This window comes from Lagenorhynchus albirostris, chromosome 11 (assembly GCF_949774975.1).
Source record: "Lagenorhynchus albirostris chromosome 11, mLagAlb1.1, whole genome shotgun sequence".
Classification (NCBI taxonomy): domain Eukaryota; kingdom Metazoa; phylum Chordata; class Mammalia; order Artiodactyla; family Delphinidae; genus Lagenorhynchus; species Lagenorhynchus albirostris.
The window spans coordinates 18,357,834-18,380,140 of NC_083105.1; the positions used below are offsets into that span (position 1 = coordinate 18,357,834).

At 43.9% G+C, this 22,307-nt stretch overlaps 1 protein-coding gene across 1 annotated transcript in view; it reads left to right on the forward strand.

The window, feature by feature from the left end:
- The window catches only part of LOC132528669 (putative tetratricopeptide repeat protein 41), an 82,839-nt gene that overhangs the window by 55,720 nt on the left and 4,812 nt on the right, over positions 1 to 22,307 (forward strand). Inside the window, exon 5 of the mRNA XM_060164646.1 lies at positions 1,762 to 1,910. The gene's annotated coding sequence lies outside the window, so the exon portion shown is untranslated. The remainder of the gene's footprint in view (positions 1 to 1,761; positions 1,911 to 22,307) is intronic.

The following is a 22,307-nucleotide window of genomic DNA, read 5'->3' on the forward strand; positions in this document are numbered from 1 at the left end:
CTAACACAACATTGTAAATCAGCTATACTTAAATAAGAAAATTAAAAAAAAAAAAGAAGCCTTTGTGAACAAAGGACAGGAGGCATCTGGGCTCACATCCTTCAGGGCCTCGGGCCCCAGGAAACATTTGGATTTTATTATCAGTGCGAGGGAAAGCCTTGCAGGAGTTAGGCTGGGGATGACATCGCCTGATTTCTGTTTTGAGGTCACGTTTGCTGCTGTATGGAGAATGGACATAGGGAGACCAGGTACATGGCTGTCCCTCCCTGGTGTGCAGATGCAAGGCCTGAGGCCCTGGAGTGGGCACTGGGCAATGAATGGGGTACTATTGATGATGGGAAAGATGCTTTTTGATAATTTAATGGTAATCCTTTATTTAATACTAAATTCCTTGGCACAGGGAGTTAAATCTGCTTTGTTTACTGCTAGCAATGCTCTAGTAACACCTTCTTGAAATATAATTATGGTTTTTATCTCTTTCCGTAAGAAAGTATGGCTTAGAAAACCATAAAACTGTCTACTTTTTAGAAGTCTATTATTGTTAGAATATCTAACTTTCAATAACTAGCAAATTTTAGGCCTTTGCAAAGGGTACATTCCCAAGGCAGCATGTATCTAGGTACAGCCCATTACTTATTAATTAGGCTTATGGGGCTTATTCACGTGTTTCTTGTTGTAAGGCTGTACCAGTTTATTGTTTCTTATTGCAAGGCTGTACCGGCTTGCCTTCTCTAGGACTTGGCTACCATGGTGATGGCTGGTTTCACTACATCCGTATTCTCACTCTGTTTCTGACCGGTTCATTTGCAAAACAGACTTGGATTTGGTTTCAGTCTATTGCCTCAGCTCCTCAGCCCTATAACTTCTGCACACACACAAATTCGTTATAGAAAAACCAACTCCATGCAATGTAGGTCAGTGATTGATTTATTAAGAAAAAACCCAGCTGTTGGCAGCGAGGAAGAAATGATATTAAATGACCTGCCTAGTGACATCTTAACTCTTCTGTGGAAAAAAAGCCTTGAGCATCATCTTCTTTGCCAAAATTTATTCCCTGCAGGCAGAGTGCTGAACAACCTGGCAAAGTCAGCATCTAAGGAGTACTTAAAAGAAAATCATATTCTGCAATGTGCTACTGAAATGTCCAGCTTACTGGACAACAACACCTGTGACCAGGCAACCATGAAATACACTGAAGGTGTTCTGATGGAAACCTGTGTTTTTGCTTGAAAATGTTTTATTTTCTGTACTAGCTGTTACGGTTATGATTAATATACTTAACCCACCCTCGCTAATCCATTTCCCAACTAACTGATTAGGTTAAGAAAGGATGAATTGTAACGTTTCCATCCTCTGATTAAGTGGTTCTCAACCCGGGGCAGGATTGCGCCCTATGGGGTCTTTGGCAATGTCTGGAGACGCGTTAGCTTGTCACGACTGCGGGTGTCGTTATTGGCACCTAGTGGGTACAGGCCAGGGGAGATGGCAAACATTATACAGGACCCTTCGCAACACACCATCCGGCCCCAAATGTCCATAGTGCTGCGGTTGAGCGTAGAGCCCTAGTTTCTTATAAAGATGTACACACATCTTATCGATCACTTTGAAAGTCTCAAGTCTCTGCTAATATAAACTGCTCTGCTGTTCTGTGTCATCCTGTATAGAATAAAGGACGTTTATGAGCATTATTTTTGGTGGCACAATGAAGGTAGCCAACATGTATCGTGCCCAGTAAGTTACGCACATGCATTTTATTTTCAGATCTGCTGCCGGAAACGCTTCTCTTGCAAAGATGAAATTTCAAGAAGGCTTAAATATCAGGAGGAGTTTGGTGAGAAAAACCTCCTAGTTGGAGAAATTATGGAATTTTTAGCGGATTTACTGTTTTTCCCACTGAGACATAGTGAAAGGTAAGTTTTTATGAAATGTTTCAAGTAGTGTGTCTCCTTTCCCCACCCCTAGTCCCCCCAAAAAACCCCACTAGTGACAGGGAGGTCAGGGGTCACTCATCGGGGCATCTCACTTCTTCGCTTCCAGCCTTGTGCAGAGAAACTCACTGTGCCTGAGAGTTCTGCCCTGATCTATTTGTCAGGACACCGACCATGATATATTTGAAAGGAGCTCCTAGCCCACAAACCGTGTAGAGGTTTTCGCAGGAGGAAAAGTAAAAAGGAGGACAATGCCATCGTGAATGTCTCCCAGCATCACCCCGGGCCCTGTGAGGAAGATGTATGCATTGTACTTCAGGCCTCTGTGGACTGTGTCTCCGGTACCACACCCCACTGGTCTGTCTTCTGCAAGACCTAGGCCAGAGCCTGCAGTGCCTCAGACCCCACTTTCCTGCCACCCCTCCTCGCCGGGGAAGACCTGTCACTCTCTTGCCACGTGTGGGGCTTTCCTCGGCTCTCCATGCAAAGGGGTTCTGCAGCGGCGGAGACAGATTGGACTCACCTCCAAATACATGGAAAAGCAGCGGGGTATGCGGGGTCAGTAGATGGAAAGTTACTAAGAGGAAACGTCGGGGGTACGGATGGGGCTGGATTCTGGCTAAACAGACATAACAGGATTCTTGCTGAAGGCAGGCCAGGGTGATCAGACGTCACCTGGGGGATGGTGCCGGTGAGGATTCTCGCTGGTTGGACAATGCAGAGAAGAATACCGAAGTCCAAAGGTTGGGGCCTAGTTGAAAATTGCTCAGAGGAGCCTGAGTAGAGTTTGGTCAGGAGAGACTGTCAGCGTCTGTGTTTAAAAGAGGGGTTGTAGGGCTTCCCTGGTGGCGCAGTGGTTGAGAGTCCGCCTGCCGATGCAGGGGACACGGGTTCGTGACCCGGTCCGGGAAGATCCCACATGCCGCAGAGCGGCTGGGCCCGTGAGCCATGGCCACTGAGCCTGCGCGTCCGGAGCCTGTGCTCCGCAACGGGAGAGGCCACAGTAGTGAGAGGCCCGTGTACCGCAAAAAACCCCCACAAAAAACAGACAAACAAAAAAAAGAGGGGTTGTAGGTATTACCGTCCGGATCTAATCTGTGTTAGGATTTGCCAAGCTCGACCACTTCTTCCTTTGATAGGTTGGTATGAGAGAAAGTTCTCTGTGAGTCCACAGAGAGTCCACCACCCCCTTCCTTTGGCCCAGCCTGCACCCCTGCACAGCCAGTTCAGCTGGCTGAAGGGCCAGGGACGCTCTAGGTGAAATTGTGAAGTTGTGAGGTTTTGTTTTTGTAGCCCCTCCCTCTCCCCGCCCTGTTGGCTGTCCTGCCTTTCACTTTTCCCTTTCCACCATCCTTGAGAGAATTTTCCTCTCACCAGGGAGGTGACCTCTTCTCTTCTGGCTTTTGCTCCCGAGGAAAATGTGATGTGACTCATCTCTAACGCAGAACTGTAGATCAGTGTTAACCCTTTTGAAGAATATTTACCTTGAAAAGAGTAGCCCCAATAAAGGGGTTTCTAAGGGTAAAGTTACCAGTGCTCTATAGTAGTGCTGAGATGTTGGGCTCTGGGGTCCTGTTGCCTGGATTCAAATTTTGTTTCTGCCGCTTGGTAACGGTGAGAACCTGGGCGCATACTTAGCATGTTGGTGTCTCATTTGTTTCCTCATTGGTAAAACGAGAGTGGTGGTAGTGTTTTCCTTGCAGGATGATGGTGAGAACTGAGAGATCTTCTATGTAAAGTGCTTGGAAGAACGCCTGGCGCACTGAATTGATAAATTGAGTTCTTAGTATTATTCTTTTGCTCCCCAGCAGGGAATTTTTGAGGCACTTGACACTACGTAAGCCTACTTTTGTTCCTCTTAAGGTCAGCACTGTGAGCAGAGAACAGGACCTTCTTTAGAGAAGCAAAAAGCTTGACAGTAGAACCATTGCCTCATAAAAGGGAAATCTAAACACGTAGCTTACTGACTGAGTCATCTCTATGGCCTGGGCTGCCCCACCATGAATCCAGGGCTGGCAGCGTGTGACTCATCAGACACTTAACACTGCCGCCGTTCAGTGTGCATGGCCTCTGTGTCAGAGGAGCTGACCATACTTGGCAGTCTTCTTTCCAGACCTCATTGTCAACCGTCAGCCTTCCGAAATGACCGAGAAGCCTTTATCCTTCCTGAAGGTTGTCCTTAGGTGACCGCACCTTCCACATTGGTTAAGACTGGGAGATTTTCGCTGTGCCACTCAACTCACCTCTCAAACATGTGGAGATCCTTTGTCTTGGTGGCCAGGGGCCCTCAAAACAGCTCTCATGCACTAGGGAAATGATCAGAGGATCCTAAGGGGCCTTGGAGAGTGGGGATAGGTAGGGATGGATTCATGAGGTCAAATTACAAAATTAAAAGTAACCCTCCCCCAACTCCCCCCTCCCCCTGGCGCCCCCTTCCCCCAGGACAGAGAAGAATGAGCAAACTGGCTTAAGAGGAACGGGGATATGTTCTCAGTGAAATCAGTGAATGTCATTGCTCTCTCTCTCCACTTTGTATCCATTCATCAGCAGCTGTCCTTTCATCCGTGTCCCCTCCACAGACAAGTGTCTCCATTGCCTCACTTGCCGCTGACGTTACTCGCCTCTCCCTCCACCCAACTCCGTTTCGCCTGCTGCCATGAACATCATCAGGAACATCCTCGTTGTGTCTCTTTGCACTTTGATCTTGTTGGTCGTCTGCTGCTGGAGGTTTTGACAGCATCCATGGCTCCCCTCCTGAGATATGCTCTCCTGGTTTCTGAGCTACCCACCCTCATGGCCATCTTCTCTGATGATGCCTTCTCGGTTTCTTTCGTGGGTTTCCTCTTTCTCTTCCCGACTCTCGTCCAGATGGTGGTGCTCTCTTGGGTTCAGTTCTTGGACTCTACATGTATCAGCCGCGGTGCCGCGACCTCGCCCGTGCCCAGGGCTTCAGCCAGCATTCCCTAAGGCGATGGCTTCTCGTCTCCATCTCCTTCTCAGACCTCCATCATCAGCTGCACACGTGTGCAGCCATCTGCCTGTTGGGCATCTCCGTTTGGGTATCCAAAGCCTTTGGGCAGCCCAGAGTCAACATTCTCAAGCCTGAAAACATCCACCCCTCTCCCTGACAAAATGCATCTTCTCCCATCTCACCCAGTACAGACACCATCTTTAATGACACATTTTCGTGGTATTTATTATCCGTCACCATGCTAAACCCACTCCATACATTTTCTCATTTAATCCTCACAACAGCTCTGTCATCCTCATCTTGAACACGAGAAAACCGAAGATTAGGAGATTAGGATGCTTGACTAGCTTTCAAATGGTAAGGCCAGGATTAGCACCAGGGGAGTCTGATCGCAGAGCCGTGGTGCCTAACCACCGCGTCACTACCAGGCACGCTTGGCCTCAGAGCTCAAGCTCCTAACCTCATCATCCTACTGCACGTGCAGATGCCAGCGCTCCCAGCACCAGGACCACCACATTCCATGTGACGCCAGGACTTAGCAGGTCTTCGGTCACATCTGTGGCCACTGCATTAGCTCAGACCCTTATCATTCTTCCTCTGGACCAACTGGTCGCCCCTCCCATAGCCTCACCTGCTTCAGTTTATCCTCCGCACTTGCACCCAGGTGAATTTTCTAAAACGCAGGTTGGATCACATCACTGTCTTAATGAAAACTCTTCAATATTAAAGTCCCAAACCCCTAGGTTTGCACTCAGTGTCCTTCACAGGTGGCTGGTCCTCCGTTTCACCCTCCAGTCTCTCCTCCTACCCCGGGAAATTCTCAGAGGGCAAGGGTTAGTCTTCCTCATTTCTGAACCGCAGCCCCAGTGCCAGCATTCCGTGAATGTTTGTTGGATAAATGGATGAATGCCATGCTTCTTGGATGCAAAGCCTTAATTAGATTTCTCGTTTCTAGATTCAAAGGAAGCAAGCAATTGAATATTATAAACCAGTGATAAAAATAAAGGAAAATGCAGGCACTCTGGCCAGCTCCTCACTCGTCAGGAAGCAGCTGAGCATTCGCCTGAGTGATACCCTGTGTAAATTAGGTAATTGCTTTGATGTATTTCTGTTGGAAGCAGATGACTTTTCCCTCCGTCTCACCTGCATACTTTGCTTATTTTTAAAAAAGCCTTCATTTTTGAAGCGAGCAACTCCTGTTCCACATACTTTCAACTTTTTTTTTTTTTGCGGCTTATTTGCCTTCCCTCATTAGGTAAGTGTCTTAGTCTGTTGCTATAAGTACACTGGGTGGGTTAAACAACAGAATTTTATCTCTCACAGTTCTGGAGCCTGGAAAGTCCAAGATCAAGGTGCCAGCAGATTTGGTGAGGGCCCATCTCCTGGTTCAAAGACAACTGTTTTCTCACCGTGTCCTCACATAGTGGAAGAAAGGGGCTGAGAGCTCTCTGGGGTCTCTCTTATACGGGGCACTAATCCCATTCGTAAGGGCTCTGTCTTCATGGCCTTATCACCTCTCAAAGGCCCCACCTCCTAACACCATCATCTCAGGGGTTGGGATTTCAACATAAGAATTTTAAGGGGGACATAAACATTCGTACCACAACAGAAAGATATCTTTTAAAAGTCCCTTCCATCCCATTTTTCATTCTTTTGTAGGCAAAGCACCATGCCGAACCACACCCCTCTCCTGTCAGTGTAGTTTCCCTTCTTCCTTCCAGTTCTGTTTTAAGATGCAGTTTCTATAGCAGTAGCCTTTTCATACTTATTCCTGTGTTGCTAAAGTAACATGTGACCAGAAATAACACGGTGGGCCCACTTTTGATTTTACTCATGGGACTCAGTGCCTCAGATCTGGTGCAGAGATTTTCTGATTAAAGATAAACATTTAAAACGTAAAACGAAAGTTAAAAAAATTGAAATGAAAAATTTTGGCCTTAAATCTTACCAGGAGGATTGGGGTTGGGTCTCTTGCCTCCTCTTGGTCTCTGTTGCTTCTGTCATACTGTTCTGTTTCCCTTCATGGGAGGAGTTCTGATTCTGTCTCTGAGTTTCTTCCACCAGAATGTTGATATTATTACCTGTGGTTTATAGTGACTGTTGAGTCTCTTCATCCCTGGTTAGGAGGAATTTACTGACATTTTAGGGGTGGTCCTCCAGGGTCACTGTTGAAGAACTCAGGGGCCTCTGAGAGAAAGGTCCTGCTTTCCAGGCTCTGCTATTGCCAGGGACCAGGGTAGCAGGACCTCACGTTTTACTGCCTCAGTACTTATTTGACTCAGTAGCCCATTAGCTTGTTCTGCAAATAGTTGCCACACATGAATTCTGTCATTTGCCTGGAGCATCACTGCCAGACTTGGGAACTGAGGAGAATGAGAGTTGAATTGGAGGCTGCAAATAATGTTTGGATAGGAGGCTGGGGACAGGCCACAGCTGGAGGGTGCGGTAGGTGTCAGGGCTGTGATTCCCACAGACAGCACTTCCCAACTTTTGTGCCTCCAGTGAGTGGGTTCAAATAGAGTGAGGGTTCAATGAGGGTCCAACAGAGACCTCTGGGCCCTTGGGCAGCTTTGTTTCTTTCTTTAAGTAGGCTACACTAGAAATCTCAGTTTCTATAAATGCTACAACTAGAAAAATTTTGCAACACTGTCAGGGCTCCTGAAATCTCACTGCCACAGGGCACAATCTACTTCAGCCTTAAAGGGTGTTTTTTAACCCCGGGCTGATTTTGACTCTCAGGACAAAAAGTCTGGAGAAACTGGATTGTCCTGGCTCGGGGTGGGGGGTGCACATTTAGTGGGTGGAGGCCTGAGAGGCTGCTAAACACCTTACAGTGCCCAGGACAGCCCCCGACAATAAAGCATTACCCAGCCCAAGATGTCAACAGCGCCAAGACTAGGAAACCCTGACCCAAATCAACCACTTCCCCCAGCATGTATGCTTGTCATCCATATTACGATAAAACAGGATTGCTCTCAGCCTAGTCATTTGCTGACACAAAAGGCTTAAGATACTTGATATCTGCAGGGAAAGAATATTTTCTATTTTCACTCTACAGATTTAGTAGTATGTGTGTGTGTGTGTGTGTGTGTGTGTGTGTGTGTGTGTGTGTGTGCGTGTGTGTGTGCGTGTGTGTACTTTTTTTTTCCAGTAAGCGTGTCCTGGCTGAGTAAAGATTTTGTTTATAAACAGAAATCGCAGATGCAAATCTAGAGAACATTTATGGGAAAGGGACTAGTTTACCTGATCTGGTTGCTTTGCCTAATTTTTTGTTACTAGTTTTGGTGGCTTGTCTGTGGTGAAAGTATAATATATTCATTTACTTTCCGATAAGAGGGTCTCTGGCAATCACAGTGTTTTGGTGACTTCTTAAATAATTCTTTATGATAGGTTTCCATTTTACAGTCAGTTTTCAACGTGGTTACGATCAAGTATTTTTCTGTAAGGAGCACTTTCTTGCCGTTATTTTATAGTTTTTCCCACCTGCTGGTGATTGAAGTTGATTCATTTCACATAAGGCCTGATCCAGGCTCACAGGAACATCGTGCGTGGTTAAGTCAGCTGTCAGGGCAGAATTCTTGTGCTTTTGTTTCAGTCCCTGGTGGTGAGAGCTGATGGGTGTCTTCAGTACAGGAGGATGAGAGCCTTGGGAGGGAAAGGTAGACTAAGTTTATGGATACCTCGGAATCAGTTGTTCTTTGACATATTTTTAGTTTTCCTAGGTAGGGGCGGAAAAACGTTTCTTCCATCTTCTTAGGGTCCCTGGCTGAGCCTGAAAATTAAATTGAAAAGGCAGACTTTCACCACCCTCATTCCACCTGACCCTGCAGGCAGAAATTTGAGAGGCTGACTTTGGTAAGAAATTCTATCTCCTGTGGCTTTTATTAAGAAGCCCAGGATCTCTTAACATCAGCTTCTGGACCAAGCAAGGAGTACTAGATGATAGAATCCCACCTTTGTCACCAAAACTGTAGGGGAGAAAAAACATTTTTTTCCTCTACCCTCCTAGGTTCTTCTGCTGGGGCCCTGTAAAATTAGCCTGAAAAAAGATTGATTTAACAAGAGAAAAATCAAACAGAAGTTTACTAACGTGTGCATCACACTTAACACACCTACTCAGGGATGAGCAACTCCAAGGGGTGGCTTGAACTCGGGGTCTGTATACTAACTTAGCAGGGGAGAGGGAGGGGGGAGAAAAGGCCCTCATGGAAAAGCAAATGACTCTTTGGAAGGATAAATAGGCCCTTAGGAGAATAGATGATGTGGTAGTTTGTGGCAGTGCCTGTCTGGGTGTGGTGCTGGCTTCCTGTCCCCTGCCCCCTCTCCCGGGAGGGGACTTACAACACTTGAGTCCTTTTGGGAGGCTCTGCTTTTAGGCACATAAGGGCTCTCAGGAATCAAATGCCTCGGCTCGTAATAATTCTAATGTCAGTGTGGCCTGCTTTGGGGTGGCATATCGTGATCCCCTCTATGTACCTTTAATGGAAAATGTCTTATCTACATGGAGCGTGCCTGAGGAACTCATAAAATAAGAAGGAAGCCAGAACCACATGTAGCTGGGACTCATCATTAGTCATTTTTAAAGAAGTTTTGGGGCCTCTGTAGTAAAAGTGTTGCCGAACGTTAGTCATCAGAGCGATCCTCTCTAAGGATGTTTGCACTGAGGGAAGGAAAGAACTCTGGTGTATGACGCTTACGCTGTACCTATTCAGTGAGGATTTAGTGCTTTATACATTGTAACGCGTGACAGGATTATAAGGATGTGTTATCTTAACCTAACCAGTTTGTAGGTCTGGAGTGGTTTGGGAGATTCATTCACCCGGTTAAGATAAACAAGCCTCCTACTGCGCAGCCTACCCCGCCCCCCGCAGCACTCAGCCTGAAGCTGCCCATGTGAGTGGCAGCCCAATCACCCAATCACAAGTCATTGCTTGCATCTGCCTTTGTGACTCTGGACTGGAGGCTCTTGTAAGAAACTTTCCTTTGTCTGAGTTTTTCTCCTCGTGGGAGCAGTTCCTCAGGTGCTCTGCAGAGGCTGCTTACTACTTTGAAATGGTCTCCTAGGTCCTCCAACGTGAATTTTATGAATGCCGTATGGCCTGTATTTCAATCTAAATGACAATTTGTCTTGGTCTTTTCTAGATGCGGTAATAGACAAATGGGATGGGACAGATGGGAGCTCTGTCCCCTGTGCTCAAAGAACCGTCCTATGATTTGTATCTGGGGGATCCAAAAACAAATGAAGTTAATTTCTCCCTTTAAGCAAATCCTTGTTTTGTTAGGAGGCAAAACAAACCTATTATAAAATATATAACACATGAAAGATTTAAAGCACAGCCTGGTTGGAGGAGGCTGAACTGGGTTTTAGTTTTTGCCTGGCCATAGCCAGTTATGTGACCTTTGCCAAGTCACAAGTGCTCTGGCCCAGGTCTATCTCTCCGCTCCATCTGTAACTAAGGATATAGGGTTCCTTGAAGTTCTCTGCAGAGTTCCTCTTCCATGTTTACATTTAAGGGAGACAGTGATCAGTAGCAGGAGGTTTTCCAGGGAAAGCCTCTCGGGAGGAATGCTTAAGGGAGATGGAGGGTGTGAGTTGGCCGAGGACGAGGCACTGCTAGGCAGGGGGTGTGCATGAACGAAGGTAGGAAGGTAGGAATAAACAAAGACGTGGAGAAGACCAATTGGGAGCTGGCAGGGGGGCTATGAGAAAGGGTGGGATGGGAGGTGAAGACGTAAGAAAACAGGCAGTGGTAGGAGAATCGAGGCAGTGCACTGATTTGAAGGCAGTTCTGTCTATGGGCAAGTGGAGATTTAAGACTGAAGAAGGCTTGGGAGCCAATTACCCTTTCATGGTCTTATTCTGTTTAGGAGACTGTTTTGGAAACTCTTTAGAATCATTGAGAACTCAGCAAGGCTGTCTGAAGCCTGCCTACAATTTCAGAGTGAAGTGAATTCCCTGTGCATCCTGTGTAAATGCACGCCCTCCCTCCTTACTTCTTCACTCAGCTCTATTTTCCTTCATAGCACATAGCACACTACCTAAAATTATGTATTTATTTATTAGTCTTTTTTGCCATTTTAAAAAATGGGAGTATAGTTGATTTACAATGTTTCAGGTATACAGCAAAGTGATTCAGTTATATAAATATATATATGTATAATTTTCCATTATGGTTTATTACAAGATATTGAATGTAGTTCCCTGTGCTATACAGTAGGTCCTTGTTGTTTATTTTATTAGTAGTTTGTATCCCAAACTCCTAATTTAGCCCTCCCTCACCTTTCCCCTTTGGTAACCATAACTTTGTTTTCTATGTCTGTGAGTCTGTTTCTGTAGTAGGTTCATTTGTATTATTTTTGTAGATTCCACATATAAGTGATATCATGTGATGTTTGTCTTTCTCTGTCCTACTTGCTTCGCTTAGCATGATAATCTCTAGGTTCATCCATGTTGCTGCAAATGGCATTATTTCATTCTTTTTTATGGCTGAGTAATATTCCTTTGTATACATGTACCACATCTTCTTTATCCATTTATCTGCTGACAGACATTTAGGTTGCTTCCATGTCTTGGCTATTATAAATAGTGCTGCTATGAACATTGGGGTGCATGTATCTTTTTGAATTAGAGTTTTCATCTTTTCAGGATATATGCCCAGGAGTGTGATTGCCAGATCATATGATAAGTCTATTTTTAGTTTTTTAAGGAACCTCCATACTGTTCTCCATAGTGGCTGCACCAATTTACATTCCCACCAGCAATGTAGGAGGGTTCCTTTTTCTCTACACTCTCTCCAGCATTTATTATTTGTAGACTTTTGGATGTTGGCCATTCTGACCAGTGTGAGGTGATACCTCATTGTAGTTTTGCATTTCTCTAATACTTAGTGATGTTGAACATCTCTTCATGTGCCTATTGGCCATCTGTATGTCTTCTTTGGAGAAATGTCTATTTAGATCTTATTAGTTTTTTAAAAAATCTGCCTTTCTTGCTAAAAAGAAGGAACTTGATCTGTCTTTCCACCATTGTATGCCCAGCTTCTGGAACAGTGGCTGGCACATAGTAGGTTCTCAGTAAAAATTTGCCAAGGGAATGAACATATAATGGAGAAAATGACTTTGTTAATTCAGATTTACCCTTCCACTTTAGAAAAGCAAGTATTTATTATTAAGGGTATTTTAATGTTAATTATGTGTATTATAATTCATTCATTAATTCTTTCAACAAATATTTACTGAACCTTAAAGCAGTAAAAACAGATTTTATTCAAGACTATTGCAATAGGAGGAAAGAGACATTAGTACAGGACTGGGTTCAGTTCCAAATATGGGCATGGGCAAGTGGGAATTTGTAGCCAAGGAGTAGGGTGGGGGTCAGTGGATAGAAAATTACTAAGAGGCAACACCAAGGATAAGGGGAATTCTGGCTAAACGAACCTAGCAGGATTCTTGCTGAAGGCAGGCCAGGGTGATCACACATCACCTGGGGGATGGTGGAGAATGAGAAACTTGACTAGATATCGAGGGTAATCAGGTATTGAGCATGGCTAAACTCAGCAGGATTCTTGTTAAAACTGGACTACATAGAGATGAACATAGAAACCCAAAAGTCAAGCCTAGCTGAAGAAGAGTTCAGACAGCCTGAGTAGAGTTTGGTTAATGAGAGAATCTTTGCCAGGTGACAATCTCTGTTTTGGCTCCTGGGGATATAGCAGTGAGCAGGACAGGTAGAGACCCACACTGCCTTCACTGAGCTCACACTGAGACCAACAGCTGTCAGACAACTAAATACAAGACTGTTTAGCTGCAATTGTGGAAAATGCCACCATAGAGATTGTGGTTGGACAACTAAACACACAGTGGCTGCACCACAGTTGTGCAAATTGCTATCGTGGCAAAATACAAGTGCTAACAGGGGACCTTGATCTGTTAGATGGAGGGGGATGGGTCGGGGGTGCTTCTCAGGAAATGATGCTGCAACTGAATGTGAAGGTGGATTTGCTTGTTAAGTAAAGTGGTGGGGAGGGAAAGGAGTCATCTAGGCAGTGAGGACAGAATTTGCAAATCTGGAAGGAACAAAAAGGGCCAGTGGGGCTAGTATGCAGAGACCAATGTGGGGGGGAGAGGGTGCATGAGGAGGATGTCAGAGAGGTGTCACAGGCCCCGAGGCCTGTTCAGGGATTTGGGATGTTACCTGAAGAGCAACTGACACATACACACTACTATATATAAAATGGATAACTACTAAGGACCTACAGGGAACTCTACGCAATACTATGTAATGGCCTATATGGGAAAAGAATCTAAAAAAGAGTGGATAAATGTATTTGTATGACAGATTCACTTTGCTGTACACCTGAAAGTAACACAAAATTGTAAATCAATTCTACCCCAATAAAAATTAAAAAAAAAAAAAAGCAATTGAAGCCAGTGCAAAGTGAGGGAGTGTTAGGAATATAGGGTCCTTCATTCCTCTAGCATCATCATCACAAGAGATTTCTCACACAGCATGCTAAAATCATCTTGTATATCCAGAGTCATGAAGGAGCTCAAAGAACCTTTTTTTTTTTTTTTTTTTTTTTTTGCAGTACGCGGGCCTCTCACTGTTGTGGCCTCTCTCGTTGTGGAGCACAGGCTCCGGACGCGCAGGCTCAGCGGCCATGGCTCATGGGCCCAGCTGCTCCGCGGCATGCAGAATCTTCCTGGACCGGGGCACGAACCCATGTCCCCTGCACCGGCAGGCGAACTCTCAACCACTGCGCCACCAGGGAAGCCCTCAAAGAACCCTTTTTTGACTTCATTTCTATTTCTTTTTACGGTATTTTGACCTCTCAAACGGACTGTGAACTCCCAGGGGCAGGGGACTTATTTATTCTTTGTAACTTCAAAGCATCACAAAGAGTGCTAGCTGTGCATAAGTGCTCTGTCAATGCAGGAAGGGTGAGGAAAGTGGATAAACAGTTTCTTTCTGGGGGGTTACACAATTTGCCTGGCTTTCCAACAGAAGTGATGGCTCTGATCCAGGCTAACAACATTAAAAGAAGTGACCTAAATTGTATTTTAGCCTATTGAGAACAGGAATTTTTAGGTCACTTTATTTATTTATTTATTTATTTATTTATTTATTAGGCTGCATTGGGTCTTCGTTGCTGCGCATGGGCTTTCTCTGGTTGTGGCAAGCAGGGGCTACTCTTCGTTTTGGTGTGCAGGCTTCTCATTGCGGTGGCTTCTCTTGTTGCCAAGCACGGGCTCTAGGCCGCACAAGCTTCAGTAGTTGCGACGCGTGGGCCCTAGGGTGCAGGGGCTTCAGTAGTTGTGGTGCACGGGCTTAGTAGTTGTGGCGCACGGGCTTTGTTGCTCCGTGGCATGTGGGATCTTCCCGGACCAGGGATCGAACCCATGTCCCCTGCATTGGCAGGCGGATTCTTAACCACTGCGCCACAAGGGAAGTCCCTAGGTGACTTTTTAGATATCAGTTTGGATTACAGATTAATGACATTAATTGCTAGCTTGAAAGTTTTGGCACCTGCACCTTCCTTAGTCTTTTATTATTACATTTAATCAATGTATAGAATACAGTATAATCTTCCAAGGGGTATAAAAATAGTGGGCTTCCAGCAATGATCATTCAGATTTTAATTATACTCACAACATTTTAATGCATGAGATTATACTAAGCACATATGAAAAGGGTGGATTTGTGAGAGGGTGATAATCCTAAAGTTTGTTTCTCCTTCTGATCACATTTTCATGAGGCATTTATTCAAAAGTGAAATCTCTTTCTGTTCAATATTTCCTTGAAATATTTCCTCATCTCCTTTCAGCTTCTTTGGTCCAGTTTCAAGAACAAATCTTAACCTCATGAAACTGCTAATTCTAGAGATTTTAGTACTAATCCTGACATGAAAAGAGGGTTTTTGTGATGTATATTCCCTACTACCTCTGACACAGACCAATCTTTTTTTTTCTTCTCCTTCTCTGATAAATGCTTAGATCCGCCTACTGGGAAATCATTACAGTGGGAGGAAAAGGCAGAAATGTGGCTTTTCATATTCTATTCTATCAACTGAGGGTTCTATACGGAATTGTTTATTTTGGATGAAGTATGGTAGATGAACATTATTTTACTTCCCTCTCCCTGGGATTCTTTCATAGAAGACATATCAAGCATTTCAGTCACATGTAGAAGGAAGAAATTAAACAAAGGCTCTACAGGTGACCTTCAGTGGGGTGAGTCAGTCCTCTTTTCCTCATTTGGTTTTAGAATGCTTGGCTCAGCCAGAGTCCTCTTCTCTATAGCAGGGGGTTCCTTAATCCACAAAGTCAGCTAAGTGATACGGACAAACCTCACATTTTCATTTTAACTTAAGCATGTATATGTAATTCTTTACCTAAACTTAAAAACTTGGAGTTAAGATCTTTGCTTTTAATGGGTCCTCTGATTGGAATTGGATGTCACCTTTCTCAAAATGCACCACACACAATTTCTAGTTTTGGTTTCTGTAAGGTAAGAACTTAGGTAATTGTGATGCTTCTGGACAGGATACTTTTTTTTTTTTTAACATCTTTATTGGAGTATAATTGCTTTACAATGGTGTGTTAGTTTCTGCTGTATAACAAAGTGAATCAGCTATATGTATACATATCCCCTCCCTCTTGCGTCTTTCTCCCACCCTCCCTATCCCACCCCTCTAGGTGGTCACAAAGCACCGAGCTGATCTCCCTGTGCTATACAGCTGCTTCCCACTAGCTATCTATTTTACGTTTGGTAGTGTATATATGTCCATGCTACTCTCTCACTTTGTCACAGCTTACCCTTCCCCGTCCCCATATCTTCAAGTCCATTCTCTAGTAGGTCTATGTCTTTATTCCTGTCTTACCCCTAAGTTCTTCATGACCTTTTTTTTTTTTCCCTTAGATTCCATATATATGTGTTAGCATATGGTATTTGTTTTTCTCTTTCTGACTTACTTCACTCTGTATGACAGACTCTAGGTCCATCCACCTCACTACAAATAACTCAATTTCTTTTCTTTTTATGGCTGAGTAATATTCCATTGTATATATGTGCCACATCTTCTTTATCCATTCATCCGATGATGGACACTTAGGTTGCTTCCATCTCCTGGCTATTATAAATAGAGCTACAGTGAACATTTTGGTACATGACTCTTTTTGAATTATGGTTTTCTCAGGGTATATGCCCAGTAGTGGGATTGCTGGGTCATATGGTAGTTCTATTTTTAGTTTTTTAAGGAACCTCCATACTGTTTTCCATAGTGGCTGTATCAATTTACATTCCCACCAGCAGTGTAAGAGTGTTCCCTTTTCTCCACACCCTCTCCAGCATTTATTGTTTCTAGATTTTTTGATGATGGCCATTCTGACCGGTGTCAGATGATATCTCATTGTAGTTTTGATTTGCATTTCTCTAATGATTAATGATGTTGAGCATTCTTTCATGTGTTTGTTGGCAATCTGTATATCTTCTTTGGAGAAATGTCTGTTTAGGTCTTCTGCCCATTTTTGGATTGGGTTGTTTGTTTTTTGTTATTGAGCTGCATGAGCTGCTTGTAAATTTTGGAGATTAATCTTTTTTCAGTTACTTCATTTGCAAATATTTTCTCCCATTCTGAGGGTTGTCTTTTGCTCTTGTTTATGGTTTTCTTTGCAGTGCAAAAGCTTTGAAGTTTCATTAGGTCCCATTTGTTTAGTTTTGTTTTTATTTCCGTTTCTCTAGGAGGGGGGTCAAAAAGGATCTTGCTGTGATTTATGTCATAGAATGTTCTACCTATGTTTTCCTCTAAGAGTTTGATAGTTTCTGGCCTTACATTTAGATCTTTAATCCATTTTGAGCTTATTTTTGTGTATGGTGTTAGGGAGTGATCTAATCTCATTCTTTTACATGTAGCTGTCCAGTTTTCCCAGCACCACTTATTGAAGAGGCTGTCTTTTCTCCACTGTATATTCTTGCCTCCTTTATCAAAGATAAGGTGACCATATGTGCGTGGGTTCATCTCTGGCCTTTCTATCCTCTTCCATTGATCTATATTTCTGTTTTTGTGCCAGTACCATACTGTCTTGATTACTGTAGCTTTGTAGTATAGTTTGAAGTCAGGGAGCCTGATTCCTCCAGCTCCACTTTTCGTTCTCAAGATTGCTTTGGCTAATCGGGGTCTTTTGTGTTTCCATACAAATTGTGAAATTTTTTGTTCTAGTTCTGTAAAAAATGCCAGTGGTAGTTTGATAGAGATTTCATTGAATCTGTAGATTGCTTTGGGCAGTAGAGTTATTTTCACAATGTCGATTCTTCCAATCCAAGAACATGGTATATCTCTCCATCTATTTGTATCATCTTTAATTTCTTTCATCAGTGTCTTATAATTTTCTGCATACAGGTCTTTTGTCTCCTTAGGTAGGTTTATTCCTAGATATTTTATTCTTTTTGTTGCAGTGGTCAATGGAAGTGTTTTCTTAATTTCATTTTCAGATTTTTCATCATTAGTGTATAGGAATGCCAGAAATTTCTGTGCATTAATTTTGTATCCTACTACTTTACCAAATTCATTGTTTAGCTCTAGTAGTTTTCTGGTAGCATCTTTGGGATTCTCTATGTATAGTATCATGTCATCTTGGGCAGGATACTTTTGATTGCTACCTTTTCCTGCCTTAAATCTTTTATGGTTTTCTTGTTCGCTCACAAGTTGAAAGAATTTAAAGCATTCAGCCTGTTTTTCATAGAAAACAACTCTTTCATTTCACCCTCATATCTTCCTAGTTTGTACCATACTAAATTCAATTACCAAAATTAGACTAACAAATTCAGTTGACTCTTAGTCATGCTAGAACCAATGCTAGTTAGGAGCAGAAGTATGCCAGCACAGGAGGGATGAACCTGCTAGCTGCAGGCATTTAGTGTGCCCTGGGCATCAGGTAGAAAGTTTTGCAGAGGAAATAGAGGGCCCTATTTAATAATTAGAGGGTTAATCCAGCAGTCTATTTTATGTCTGTTAGCAGAGCTTACTTTTTACTTGTTGTGTGTGTTGGATAATTTTTAACAGGTTATGTATTTGTAAATTCTCTTGGTTGCAGGAAAATGTCAAATATCCCTTATAAGCTTAGAAAACTTTTAAACCTGGAAGGGACTCTAGAGATTACTCAGCTATCTTAAAGCTGAGGAAATAGCAGATATGTCATATGACTTAGCCCAGTACAGGTGACCTGAGAATCCTATCAGTTAGATAATAGAATCATTGAGGCTCAGAAAGACCTAGTGACATTTCAGAACTTTGCAGTTAGTAAGTAGTAGACTTATGACTTGGAACCCAGTCCTCTGACCCTAAATCCTGTGCTCTTTCTACCCTTCGTGGGCGCCAGGAGTTCGTGGTCTTGTTGGGATGATACGCACATAAAAGGGAACTGAAATCCAATGTGATATGCGTGGTGACGGACATTGGTAGAAGGTGTGGGGGGCATATAAAAGAGGCAACAAGTAAGCCTTTCCAGAGAAAGTGACCTGGCCTTGAGTCCTGACAGGCGTTTGTCCGGTAAAGAAGGTGAGGAAGAGCATTTCAAGCAAGAAACAATAGCATGAACAAAGGCGAGGGAGGTGAATCAGGGGGGTGTGAACCTCTGGAATGGGAGGGTTGGGAGGTGATATTGGAGAAGTCAGCAAGGTTTAGGGCATGGCAGATCTTGTCTGCCATGGTAAAGGGTTCATCAGAGGAGGTGCTGTAGAATTTCCAGCACTAAGGGTGGTAGATTAGCATGTTTTTTTTTTGTTTTTTGTTTTTGGCCAAGCTGTGCGGCATGTAGGATCTTAGTTCCCTGACCAGGGATCGAACCCACGCCCCCAGCAGTGGAAGCACAGAGTCTTAACCACTGGACCGCCAGGGAAGTCCGTAGATTTGCATTTTAGATCCAATACTCTCGTGGCTGAATAGAGGATGGAATTGGTCGAGAGGAGAATGGAGACTCTCCTGTGTTACCTAAGAGAGGACAAGACAAATGGAGAGAAAGTGGTGTATTTGCGATTTAGTCAGTAAATCCAGCAGTGCGTGATTGGGTAGCAGGGGAGGGAAGGGGAACAGTCTGAGGTATTCCCCAGTTTATGGCTATACCCACTGCCGGTGCAACTGGGTGGATGGAGCTGTCGGCAGGAAGCACAAGGTTGAGAGGTGGGATGGGAGCCATGATGAGCTAATTTGGGGCCTGTTGATTTGAATCTCTTATCTGAGTGGAGGTGTTCAGTAGGTAGAAGAATATATGAGTCTAGCGCTTAGGAGCTAGAAGACTGAGCTGGAGAAAAACATTCGGGAGTCCTTAGTATACACATGGTGGCCAAACCCTGTAGAACAGTTGAAAGAGCCAAGAAGAATAAAAGACAAGAAGATGGCAGGAGATAGAACTTGGGAGAATGCTGTGCAGTATTTAAGGGATGGGCAGTGGAAAAAGTTGTAGCAAGAGATGAGGAATGGCTCTAGAAGTAGGCAGAGCATCAGTAAAATCATGGAAGCTAAGAAAGGAGAGGGCTGCCCAGGGATAAACTCCATGTACCTATGGTCACCTCATCCATGACAGAGGAGGCCAGAATATACAATGGAGCAAAGACAGCCTCTTCAGTAAGTGGTGCTGGGAAAACTGGACAGCTACACGTAAAAGAACTCCCTAACACCATACACAAAATTAAACTCAAAATGGATTAGAGACCTAAATGTAAGGCCAGACACTATAAAACTCTTAGAGGAAAACATAGGCAGAACACTCGTTGATATAAATTGCAGTAAGATCTTTTTTGACCCACATCCTAGAGTAATGAAAATAAAACCAAAAATAAACAAATAGGGCCTAATTAAACTTAAAAGCTTTTGCACAGCAAAGGAAACCTTAAATAAGATGAAAAGACAACCCTCAGAATGGAGGAAGATATTTGCAAACGAAGCAACTGACAAAGGATTAATGTCCAGAATATATAAGCAGCTTATGCAGCTCAATATCAAAAAAACAAACAACCCAATCAAAAAATGGGCGGAAGACCTAAATAGACATTTCTCCAAAGAAGACATACAGATGGCCAACAAACACATGAAAAGATGCTCAACATCACTAATTATTAGAGAAATGCAAATCAAAACTACAATGAGGTGCCACCTCACACGATCAGAATGGCCATCATCAAAAAATCTTGGGACTTCCCTGGTGGTGCAGTGGTTAAGAATCCGCCTGCCAATGCAGGGGACACAGGTTTGAGCCCTGGTCTGGGAAGCCACATGCCATGGAGCACCAAAGCCCGTGCGCCACAACTATTGAGCCTGCGCTCTAGAGCCTGTGAGCCACAACTACTGAGCCTGTGTGCCACAACTACTGAAACCCGTGCACCTAGAGCCCGTGCTCCGCAACAAGAGAAGCCATCACCATAAGAAGCGCGTGCACCGCAACAAAGAGTAGCCCCCGCTCGCCGCAACTAGAGAAAGCCCACACGCAGCAACAAAGACCCAACACAGCCAAAAAAAGAAAAAAAATCTACAAACGATAAATGCTGGAGATGGTGTGGAGAAAAGGGAACCCTCTTAACACTGGGATGTAAATTGATACAGCCACTATGGAAAACAGTATGGAGTTTCCTTAAAAAATTAAAGATAGGGCTTCCCTGGTGGCGCAGTGGTTGAGAGTCCGCCTGCTGATGCAGGGGACACGGGTTCGTGCCCCGGTCCGGGAAGATCCCACATGCCGCGGAGCGGCTGGGCCCGTGAGCCATGGCTGCTGAGCCTGCGCGTCCGGAGCCTGTGCTCCACAATGGGAGAGGCCACAACAGTGAGAGGCCCGTGTACCACAAAAAAAAAAAAAAAAAAAAAAATTAAAGATAGAACTACCATATGACACAGCATTCCCACTACTGGGCATATACCCAGGGAAAACCATAATTCAAAAAGACACATGCACCTCAGTGTTCATAACAGCACTATTTACAATAGCCAGGACATGGAAGCAACCTAAATGTCCATCAACGGAGTAATAAAGAATATGTGGTATATTTACAATGGACTATTACTCAGCCATGAAAAGGAACGAAACTGCGTCATTTGTAGAGACGTGGATGGACCCAGAGAGTGTCATACAGGGTGAAGTAAGTCAGAAAGAGAAAAACAAATATCGTATATTAATGCATATGTGTGGAATCTAGAAAAATGGTATAGATGACCTTATTTGCAAAGCAGAAATAGAGACGCAAGTGTAGAGAACAAATGTATGGATACCAAGGGGGAAAGGGGTGGGTTGGGAGGAAATGGGAGACTGGGATTGACACGTATACACTATTGATACTAGGTATAAATTAGGCAACTGAGGGGAACATACTGTATAACACAAGGAGCTCTACTTCATGCACTGTAGTGTCCTAAATGAGAGGGAAATCCCAAAGGGAGGGGATATATGTATATGTATGGCTGATTCATTTTGCTGTGCAGTAAAAGCTAACACAACATTGTAAAGCAACTACACTCCAGTAAAAATTGATTTAAAAAAAAATGGAGAGGGCTGAGAGCTGACCACCAGATCTAGAACAGACGATTGCTTTTAGCAACAGAACGGTCACAGGGAACTATCAATTTTGGTGGAATGGTAGGGACAACAGCCTGTGTAAGAGAGAACAATGAATCTGTTCCCTCTACCCAAAGGTGGGGTCTGCAACGGCTCAGCCCCTTGAATTGGTAGAGTGAGCTCATGCAGTACTGGGGGCGATGACAGAGGTCATCTGCAGCCAGGTCCCTCTGAGCAGACTAGCCGATGGTCTCAGTGAAGAGGGTGAAGGGAAAGAGCCATTCCCCACCCCCCCATAACCTTTTATTTTCTGTAGGGCAGAAATTGAAGATGCATGGAGACATCCCACTGCAACCTTTTACTCTATTTGGGACAATGATTGACAACTTTCTCCCTCCCCAGTCTGTTTATAGACACACATTTATTGAAAGAACGAGGAAACAAGCTTAATTTCTCAAACTGAAGGACTTCTGACAAACTTTAGACATGGCGTATTTATCAAAGAAAAAGAAACTTTCAACAGAGGACCTTTAAATCCTGCATAATCCTCCTTCCTCATTACACATTGGCAGCCTGTCTTCTGGATGGAGAATATAGGCTGTGATTGTCTCCACTTCTTTACCCATTTACTCCCAGCACAGTGGGGAAGCTCATTGTTGGGCAGGATCCACAGGGTCTGGACTCATTCAGGGACACTTCCTGAGGCTCTCCACCAACACCTGCGATTTTCCTTGTTACCTGGTGACAACAACCTGAATTATAGTTGTGGGCCCTGGGGAGGAAATGAACACAGGACTGGCATTGTAAAAATCTGCCTGTTAGTTGACAGCAAATATAATACGAAGAAAGAGGAATAGGCTTACATTTCA